Source organism: Triticum urartu, chromosome 7 (genome assembly GCF_003073215.2).
Source record: "Triticum urartu cultivar G1812 chromosome 7, Tu2.1, whole genome shotgun sequence".
Lineage (NCBI taxonomy): Eukaryota > Viridiplantae > Streptophyta > Magnoliopsida > Poales > Poaceae > Triticum > Triticum urartu.
Window position 1 is genome coordinate 540096019 of NC_053028.1, and position 9572 is coordinate 540105590.

Sequence of the window (9572 nt, forward strand, 5' to 3'; positions counted from 1 at the left end):
CGGAGGCGCCATGGCGGGCAAGATGGCCAACGTCCTATGGTTCGAGGGCTCTTTTGTGGAGACCCTGAAGGGGTGGCAATCTGGGTGGTTTTACATCACCGAGCCACGCGATCCGAACTGGATCGCAGCCCCCGAGTTCCGATCCGGACCCCCCACGCGGCTTATGTCCTGGAAAGAGACGGGCCTGTCGTGGGGTGACGAAAAAGAGGTGACCGGATTGCAAACATGCATCCAGTCCCTGGTGAACAAGCCAATCCGGCTTGTTAATGTAATCCAGGTTATGCTCGTCTGTCAGATCCTCCCGTGCCAACAACGGGATTTTAATCTGTGGGAGTTCGACCCGGCGCAGCACCAAACCCTTAGCAGGCTCTTCGACACGACGTACGAAGATGCCTGGAAGGTGCTATTCAAGGGCGCCGAGGCTCCCGCATCCGCTTCCGAGGACCGCAGATACAGCTCACAACGTCACGCTAGCGAGGTAAGCTATCTTCACCTTTTACAGGATGTTAAGCTTTCTTCATAGTTTGACTCTATGCGGGATCTAAACTCCCTTACCTTTGACAGGCTTGGCGGGCAATATCCGGACCGATTAACTATCCGGCTCCGCTGCCCGAAGACCCAGCCCCAGCTCTACTAGTGAAGCTGCTGGTTCTGGCGCCTTATGTGGTGCCGGAGAAGAAGGCAAAGAAGAAGAAGACCACGGGGACTCGAAGGAGTGCCCGTAACGTGGTGGTGTCGGACTCGTCATCCGACGAGTCCGAGACGCCCTCTTCCCATGAAAACGAGGAGGAGGAAGAAGAAAACTCTCCCCCCCAGCGGAGGGAGGAGAGAAGAGGAAGGACGCCCCAACGGGGGAGGCCGAGGGGTCTAGGAAAAGGAAGACCCCTCCACCGGACTACTCCCCCGATGCCGAAGAGGGCGGAGAGGAGTGGCCAAACAGGGCCAAGCGTCTGGCGAAATCGTAAGTTCGGACATCAGAGTAACTCATGATGTTCCTTTGTTGCATAGATTTCCCTAATGTCGAACGTAATTATGCAGCCCGCCCCAGGCCGAATTCAATGAATCGTCGGGCGGCTCCCTGGACTCATCGGACGTGAACTCAGTTCCGCCTACTATCTCCCCCCGCACTGTAGATGACGCCGAAGTGGCGTCGTGACAAGCTCCGGGGCAGGAGGAGGTGGTCCCGGAGGAGCCGCAAGGCAACCTCCCGGACTCCAGGAGTGAAGGGGATAAGGCCCCCCAGGGCTCCAAGTCCGGCTTTGTGCCGGACACCGCGCCGGAATCTTCCACAGTTCCAGACCGCGGTAGGCGAACTCCTTCCAAGAGGAGCAAGCCTTCTGAGCCGGCGGCCTCCGTCCAACCGGAGGTGCCGGACAATCTGCTGGAAGTGCTTGACGGCGCCTCCATCGACGAGGGGCACCGTACTATTATGAGTACGGTGATCCAGACGGTTCAGTCCGCCAAGAGCGGACTGACTGAAGCTTGCGCTAGCCTTCTAACAGGCTTCGAGGTAAGTAAAAATATGTAAAAATATTACCGCATAGACAGTAGCCCCTGATGCTCTGTTTCGCATTCAGAAAGAAAAGCCGAATAGAGGATCTATTAAATATCACAGGAGTCTAACAAAAAAGAGTCAATATGCGTATGCAGGCTTCGCTGCTATCCACCGCCGCACTGACTGCGGAGGTGGGTGTCTTGAAGCAGGACCTCGAGCGGACCGAGCGAGAGCTCGGCCTTGCCAAGTGGCGGCTCGAGGAGAGAGAAGGTAAGAAATACCTTACAGAAAAAGTGCCTATAAAAAGGTGTGATTGCAAAAAAAACAGGATTGTACTGCTTATTGTAGGGGCCATGACTGAGGTGGCGACCCTTAAGCAGGCGCTGTCTGAGGCCGAAAAGAAAACGGCCGTGGAGCGCACCGAGCGAGACAGACTTGGGGCTCAGGTCGGTGAGGTGCAGCAAGAGCTTCAGGCTCTCATGAAAAAACATGAGAGTTTGGAGCTTGAGTCAAAGGCGCAAGCATCCGAGCTCGCGACGGCCCTTGAGACTGCCAAGTCTGCCAAGGCCGAAGCCCAAAAGGCCCTCCAAGAGTTGGAGGAGATGAGGAAGATAGCAGCGGGTAAGGCATTCTTCATGCAAAGCAGAAATATAAAAGTAAACTACTTGTTACTTACCCGAATCCGGAGCTCTCCAGGGGCATTCGTAGATCTTCCCCGCAGCGTATCCGATGCCGCCACATTCTACCGAGCTGAAGAGGGCAGCTCGACGGATAAGGTGTTCTGGTCTTAGTATTCTGAGGCCGGACACCCTGTGCCTTTGAGCGACCAGCTGAAACAGCTGGTCGAGCTCCACAAGGCGGCCGAACAAGCCATGAAGGGCTTCATAGTTCGGCTGTGGCCTGGAGAGGCCCTGCCTGGGAGCTATTTCGAGCTGGTGCGGCGGCTGGTGGAGGCCTGTCCGAGGCTCGAGGTCATCAAGCGCTCCGTCTGCATCAAAGGTGCCCGTCGGGCCCTTGCCCGTGCAAAGGTGCACTGGGGTAAGCTGGACGGTGAGAATCTTGTGAAGGACGGGCCGCCGCCGGGGAAGGAGCATCGCAAGCCCGAGAACTACTACAAGGATGTTCTTGCAGGTGCCCGCCTTGTGGCGGATCAATGTACCAAGGATGTGATTTTTGAATGAACTCGCTCGTGTTTATCCTGTGCGCTGAAAACTTGTTCATATGCACTAAGCAATGCTTATTGAATTTAAAATATTACTTTCTGTGCGGCCGTTTATCAAAAAATTGAGAGATGGCCAGTCGTCGGCTTCTGCCCCCATGCCACTAGTGCTGGGGTGTTTGGGATAAACCTGAGCGCTCTTTTTCCCATAGTTGGGTCCTTCGAGGGAGGCGCTCAGCACAACGAACCAGGCAATCAGACTATAATGCTTGAACACTCTCACTTAGCCATAGAACTCTATAATTTTAAATTTCGGCGAAGCCCCTAGTTCGGAAGACCGAGTTCGGGGCGCTATCCACGCCTTGGCCGGACAAAGCCAGCTCCTCGCTCGAAGCGGCATAAGTCTTTAGGGACTCGAAAAACCTCTCGAACAGCGACCGGTCTCTCGCCTCATCATGACAGTCAGTTTTAGCTTTCTCCACTGAGGTGCTTAACCCAGCTGAACCGAGGCACAATCGCGGTGGTTCTCCTAGTGCTACCTTAGCCGATAGAGCGGAACGTAAGGCACCAAAACATAGGAGCCGGGCAAACCCAACTATTGACCCAAATCATGATTCAGAGCCAATGCATATAGTGCTATAAGTTCGGGGTGCCGCACTTGTGAAAGTGTACGGACTTCTCACGCCATAATGAGGGGTACTGAAGCCCCTGGCGTGTTTGTCGTACCATGGTGTACGGGTGCAATCATGTCATTTAATAAACATATATGTGAAAAGAGGATAATGCAAAAAATAGACAAAAAGCTAAGCATTGTTTATAGAGAGGCTATTTATCAAAGCCGAACGATACAAATAGTGCGGTAAGCAAAAGATATTGGACTATTCAGTATGTCCTGACCAGGGGTAGGCCGCGGAATTGTATTTAAAACAGGTATACCGCTCGTAATAGAGACCACCTGGGAGTTCCATAATGCGGCATGGCTTGTCTGCCTCCCTGGATCTTGCATCGTTTGTGCGGCAGTCGAATTGCCGAACAGGTCGTCCGAAGTATGGAGTCCTGAAAGTAAGAAAAAATTAAAAAAAAGAATCCGGCAGCCCCTAGTACGTTTTAAGCCGTATTTTGGGCGTGCCGTTATTGTGCCCCTTCCCCTCTGCCCATGGTATTTCAAGGGCGTAGTTATGTACGCGAGGTACTGGTTTCGCTATGTCGCGAAAGCTGGGGTTGGGGCCGCATTGCTACGCTTGCTCAGAGTGTGCCAGGCGGTCCTGCTGTGGGTTACTCCAGGCACGCTTGGCAGTGTCTGGCTTTTTAATGGCCGGACTGGAGAATTGCCTGAGAAGGCTACTTTGTACCTCCGCTGCAAGAGCCGCCGTATGCTCCTCCGTGCGGAGGGAGCATTTGGTGTTTCTGTTGACCGTAATTACTCCTCGAGGGCCTGGCATCTTGAGCTTGAGATATGCGTAGTGCGGCACCGCATTGAACTTTGCGAATGCGGTTCGTCCGAGCAGGGCGTGATAGCCACTGTGAAACGGGACTATATCGAAGATTAACTCTTCGCTTCGGAAATTGTCCGGGGATCCGAAGACCACGTCAAGTGTTACTGAGCCTGTACAGTTGTCTTCTACACCTGGTATAACGCCTTTAAAGGTTGTTCTTGTGGGCTTAATCCTTGAGGGATCTATGCCCATTTTCCGCACTGTATCCTGATAAAGCAGGTTCAGGCTACTGCCGCCGTCCATGAGGACTCTTGTGAGATGAAATCCGTCGATGATTGGGTCGAGAACCAATGCGGCGAAGCCGCCATGACGGATGCTAGTGGGATGGTCCCTTCGATCAAAAGTGATCGGGCAGGAGGACCATGGGTTGAACTTTGGGGCAACTGGCTCCATCGCGTATACGTCCCGTAGCGCACGCTTCCGCTCCCGCTTGGGAATGTGGGTTGCGTATATCATGTTCACCGTCCGCACTTGTGGGGGAAAGCCCTTCTGTCCATTGTTGTTCGGCGGCTTGGGCTCCTCGTCGTCGCTGTGCATCCCCTTGTCTCTGTTTTCGGCCCTTAACTTGCCTGCCTGCTTGAACACCCAACAATCCCTGTTAGTGTGATTGGCTGGCCTTTCGGGGGTGCCATGTATCTGGCACAAGCGATCGAGTATTCGGTCCAAACTGGACGGGCCCTAAGTATTCTTTTTGAATGGCTTTTTCCGCTGACCGGATTTATAGCCTTTGAATCCGGCATTGACTGCCGTGTCTTCATTGCTGTCGCTGTTAACGCGGCGTTTTTGCTTATTCCGACGTGTCCTGCCACTTTTGTCCTTGGTATCCGAATTACCAGGGTTCTTTGATAAGTTGTTACTGCGAGCTAGCCAGCTGTCTTCTCCTGCGCAAAAGCGGGTCATGAGTGTCGTGAGGGCTGCCATGGATTTCGGCTTTTCCTGTCCCAGGTGCCGGGCAAGCCACTCGTCGCGGATGTTATGCTTGAAGGCTGCTAGGGCCTCTGCGTCTGGACAGTCGACTATCTGGTTTTTCTTTGTTAGGAACCGTGTCCAGAATTGTCTGGCCGATTCCTCTGGCTGCTGAATTATGTGGCTTAAGTCGTCGGCATCCGGTGGTCACACGTAAGTGCCCTGGAAGTTGTCGAGGAATGCGGCTTCCAGGTCCTCCCAAGAACCGATTGAGTCTGCTGGCAAGCTGTTAAGCCAATGCCGGGCCGGTCCTTTAAGTTTGAGCGGGAGGTATTTGATGGCGTGTAGATCATCGCCGCGTGCCATGTGGATGTGAAGGAGATAATCCTCGATCCATACCGCCGGATCTGTTGTGCCATCGTATGATTCGATGTTTACGGGTTTGAAACCCTCTGGGATTTTATGATCCATCACTTCATTCGTGAAGCATAGCGGGTGTGCGGCGCCTCTGTACTGGGCTATATCACGACGCAGCTCGGAAGAGCTATGTCTGTTGTGTTCGGCCCGGCCGGATTTGTTGTATCCGGAGTGAAGATCATTGTCACATGTCGTAGGGCGCCTGCGCGATCCGTAGATCGATCTTGTTTGTCTTGCCTTATCCTCCAGTATGTCTCGCAGGTTGGGCGCATTTTCTCGTGCCTTAGTTGAGCGGCGTCGGGGCATGGCTTGGGTGGAGGGCCGAGAGGTGGCCGGTCTGCCATGTCATGCGCTGGTGATGTAGGTGCTTCCTCCTCTGATCGGGATAGCGGCCTGCGCTTCGGGTAACTCTTGGAGGGGCGTTCGAGTTCATACTCTTCGGCCGCAAGGACTTCAGTCCATCTGTCAGCTAGCAAATCTTGGGCAGCTCTAAGTTGTTGTTGCTTTTTCTTGAGGCTGCTTGCCGTGGCTAAAAGCCTCTGTTTAAAACGCTCTTGTTCGGCGGGGTCTGATGGTATGACGAATTCATCGTCATCGAGGCTTGCCTCGTCTTCAGAGGGAGGCGTATAGTTATCATCCTCATCCTCTCGGTCTGCCACTCTCTCATGAGGGCTGGCTTCTCCATCTTCCTGTGCCAAATCTTGCTGAGGTGGGTGTTCTTCGGCGCTATCCGGGGTAGTATTATCTCCCATGCCGGAATCACCGTTTTTGTTTTGGCGGGATTTAGAGCGGCGCCGCTGACGCCGGCGCTTTGGCTGTTTCTTGGGGGCGTCATCCCCCACTGTTCCATCGCCATCTTCATTTTTTGGAGTATCCACCATATATATGTCATATGACGAGGTGGCCTTCCAGCGCCCTATAGGTGCTGGTTCCTGTTCGTCTCCTACATCGTCGTCCATGCCGTTGATGTCTTCGGAGCTGAAGTCAAGCATGTCGGTTAGATCGTCGACAGTGGCTACAAAGTGGGTGGTGGGTGGGCTTTGAATTTCCTCATCGTCCGTATCCCACCCCCGCTGACCGTAGTCCGACCAGGGCTCTCCTGATAAAGAGAGAGACTTAAGAGAATTCAGGATGTCGCCAAAAGGCAAATGCTGAAAGATGTCTACGGTGGTGAACTCCATTATCGGCGCCAAATCGGATTCGATTGGCAGGGGCGCGGGGGGTTCGGAGTCCGGGGAGGAGTCCGGATCCTCGGAGTCATGGGTCGTGCAGAGTGCGGGGCTAGCGTTCGGCTCGATCGCTTTTGGGATCGCAGCCCTCGAGGTGACGTCCAACCGCTCATCCTCGATTGGCGCAATAGGCTCCGAGTTAGGGGTCGGAACCGATGTGTGTGCGGCCTCCAGGACACTGTCCGGGGGCAGAGCTAGATCATGCCTCTCGAGATAGTGCGGCGCGCTTGGCCGTGGCTCGAGTCCGTCGAAGATCAAGTCTCCGCGGATGTCAGCCGTGTAGTTTAAGCTTCCAAACCTGACTTGATGGCCAGGGGCGTAGCTTTCGATCTGCTCCAGGTGGCCGAGCAAATTGGCCCGCAAAGCGAAGCCACCGAAGACGAAGATCTGTCCGGGGAGCAAAGTCTCACCCTGGACCGCATCGTTGTTGATGATCAAAGGAGCCATCGGGCCTAAAGGCAACGACACAGAGGAACTCTCAATGAAAGCACCAATGTCGGTGTCAAAACCGGCGGATCTCGGGTAGTGGGTCCCGAACTGTGCGTCTAGGCCGGATGGTAACAGGAGGCAGGGAACACGATGTTTTACCCAGGTTCGGGCCCTCTTGATGAAGGTAAAACCCTACGTCCTGCTTGATTAATATTGATGATATGTGTAGTACAAGAGTAGATCTACCACGAGATCAAGGAGGCTAAACCCTAGAAGCTAGCCTACGGTATGATTGTTGTATATGGAGTTGATCGCCTACGGACTACAACCCTCCGGTTTATATAGACACCGGATAGGGTTAGGGTTACACAGAGTCGGTTACAATGGTAGGAGATCTTGAATATCCGCATCGCCAAGCTTGCCTTCCACGCCAAGGAAAGTCCCATCCGGACACGGGACGAAGTCTTCAATCTTGTATCTTCATAGTCCAGGAGTCCGGCTGAAGGTATAGTCCGGCTACCCGAACACCCCCTAATCCAGGACTCCCTCACCTTAAGCAAGATGACATGATGTAGAGGGATAGACTCATGCAATATGATGAAAACCCCATCTTGTTATCCTCGATGGCAACAATACAATACGTGCCTTGCTGCCCCTACTGTCACTGGGAAAGGACACCGCAAGATTGAACCCAAAGCTAAGCACTTCTCTCATTGCAAGAAAGATCAATCTAGTAGGCCAAACCAAACTGATAATTCGAAGAGACTTGCAAAGATAACCAATCATACATAAAAGAATTCAGATAAGATTCAAATATTATTCATAGATAGACTTGATCATAAACCCACAATTCATCGGTCTCAACAAACACACCGCAAAAAGAAGATTACATCAAATAGTTCTCCACAAGAGAGGGGGAGAACATTGTATTGAGATCCAAAAAGAAAGAAGAAGCCATCTAGCTAATAACTATGTACCCGTAGGTCTGAGGTAAACTACTCACACTTCATCGGAAAGGCTATGGTGTTGATGTAGAAGCCCTCCGTGATCGATACCCCCTCCGGTGGAGCTCTGGAACAGGCCCCAAGATGGGATCTCGTGGATACAGAAAGTTGCGGCGGTGGAATTAGGTTTTTGGCTCCGTATCTGATCGTTTGGGGGTATGTAGATATATATAGGAGGAAGGAGTACGTCGGTGGAGCAACAGGGGGCCCACGAGGGTGGAGGGCCCGCCTGGGGGGGTAGGCGCGCCCCCTACCTCGTGGCCTCTTTTGTGTCTTGACGTAGGGTCCAAGTCTCCTGGGTCTTGTTTGTTGAGAAAATCACGTTCCCGAAGGTTTCATTCCATTTGGACTCCATTTGATATTCCTTTTCTTCGAAACCCTAAAACAGGCAAAAAACGGCAATTCTGGGCTGGGCCTCCGGTTAATAGGTTAGTCCCAAAAATAATATAGAAGTGGATAATAAAGCCCAATAATGTCCAAAACAGTAGATAATATAGCATGGAGCAATCAAAAATTATAGATACATTGGAGACGTATTAGGGAGAAGTGCTTAGCTTTGGGTGCAATCTTGTGGTGTCCTCACCAAGTGACAAAGTAGGGGTAGCGAGGCACGTATTGTATTGTTGCCATCGAGGGTAAAAATATGGGATTTACATCATATTGCTTGAGTTTATTTCTCTACATCATGTCATCTTACTTAAAGCGTTACTCTGCTCTTCATGAACTTAATACTCTATATGCAGGCAGGAGTCGGTCGATGTGTGGAGTAATGGTAGTAGATGCAGGCAGGAGTCGGTCTACTTGACACGGGTGTGATGCCTATATTACATAATCATTGACTTGGATATCGTCATAACTTTGCGCTTTTCTATCAATTGCTTGATAGTAATTTGTTCACCCACCATATTATTTGCCTTCAAGAGAGAAGCCTCTAGTGAAACCTATGGCCCCCGGGTCTATTTTCCATCATATTAGTTTCCAATCTACTATTTGCAATATTTTATTTTCTGATCTATAAACCACAAAACCCAAAAATATTTAGTTATCTTTTGTTTAGTTTTATTTATCTCTATCATATCTCACCTTTGCAAGTGACCGTGAAGGGACTGACAACCCCTTTATCGCGTTGGGTGCAAGTGTTTGATTGTTTGTGCATGTATTGGTGATTTGTGTGTTCTTCTCCTACTGGATTGATACCTTGGTTCTTAACTTAGGGAAATACTTATCTCCACTTTGTTGCATCACCCTTTCCTCTTCAAGGGAAAAACCAACGCAAGCTCCAAAAACCACAGATCCAATCTAGACACCATCACAGAGGGGTTCATCATCCTCATTGGTGCCTCTCCGATGATGCATGAGTAGTTCATTGTTGACCTACGGGTCCGTAGTTAGTAGCTAGATGGCTTCCTTTCTCTCTTGATTCTCAATACAATGGTC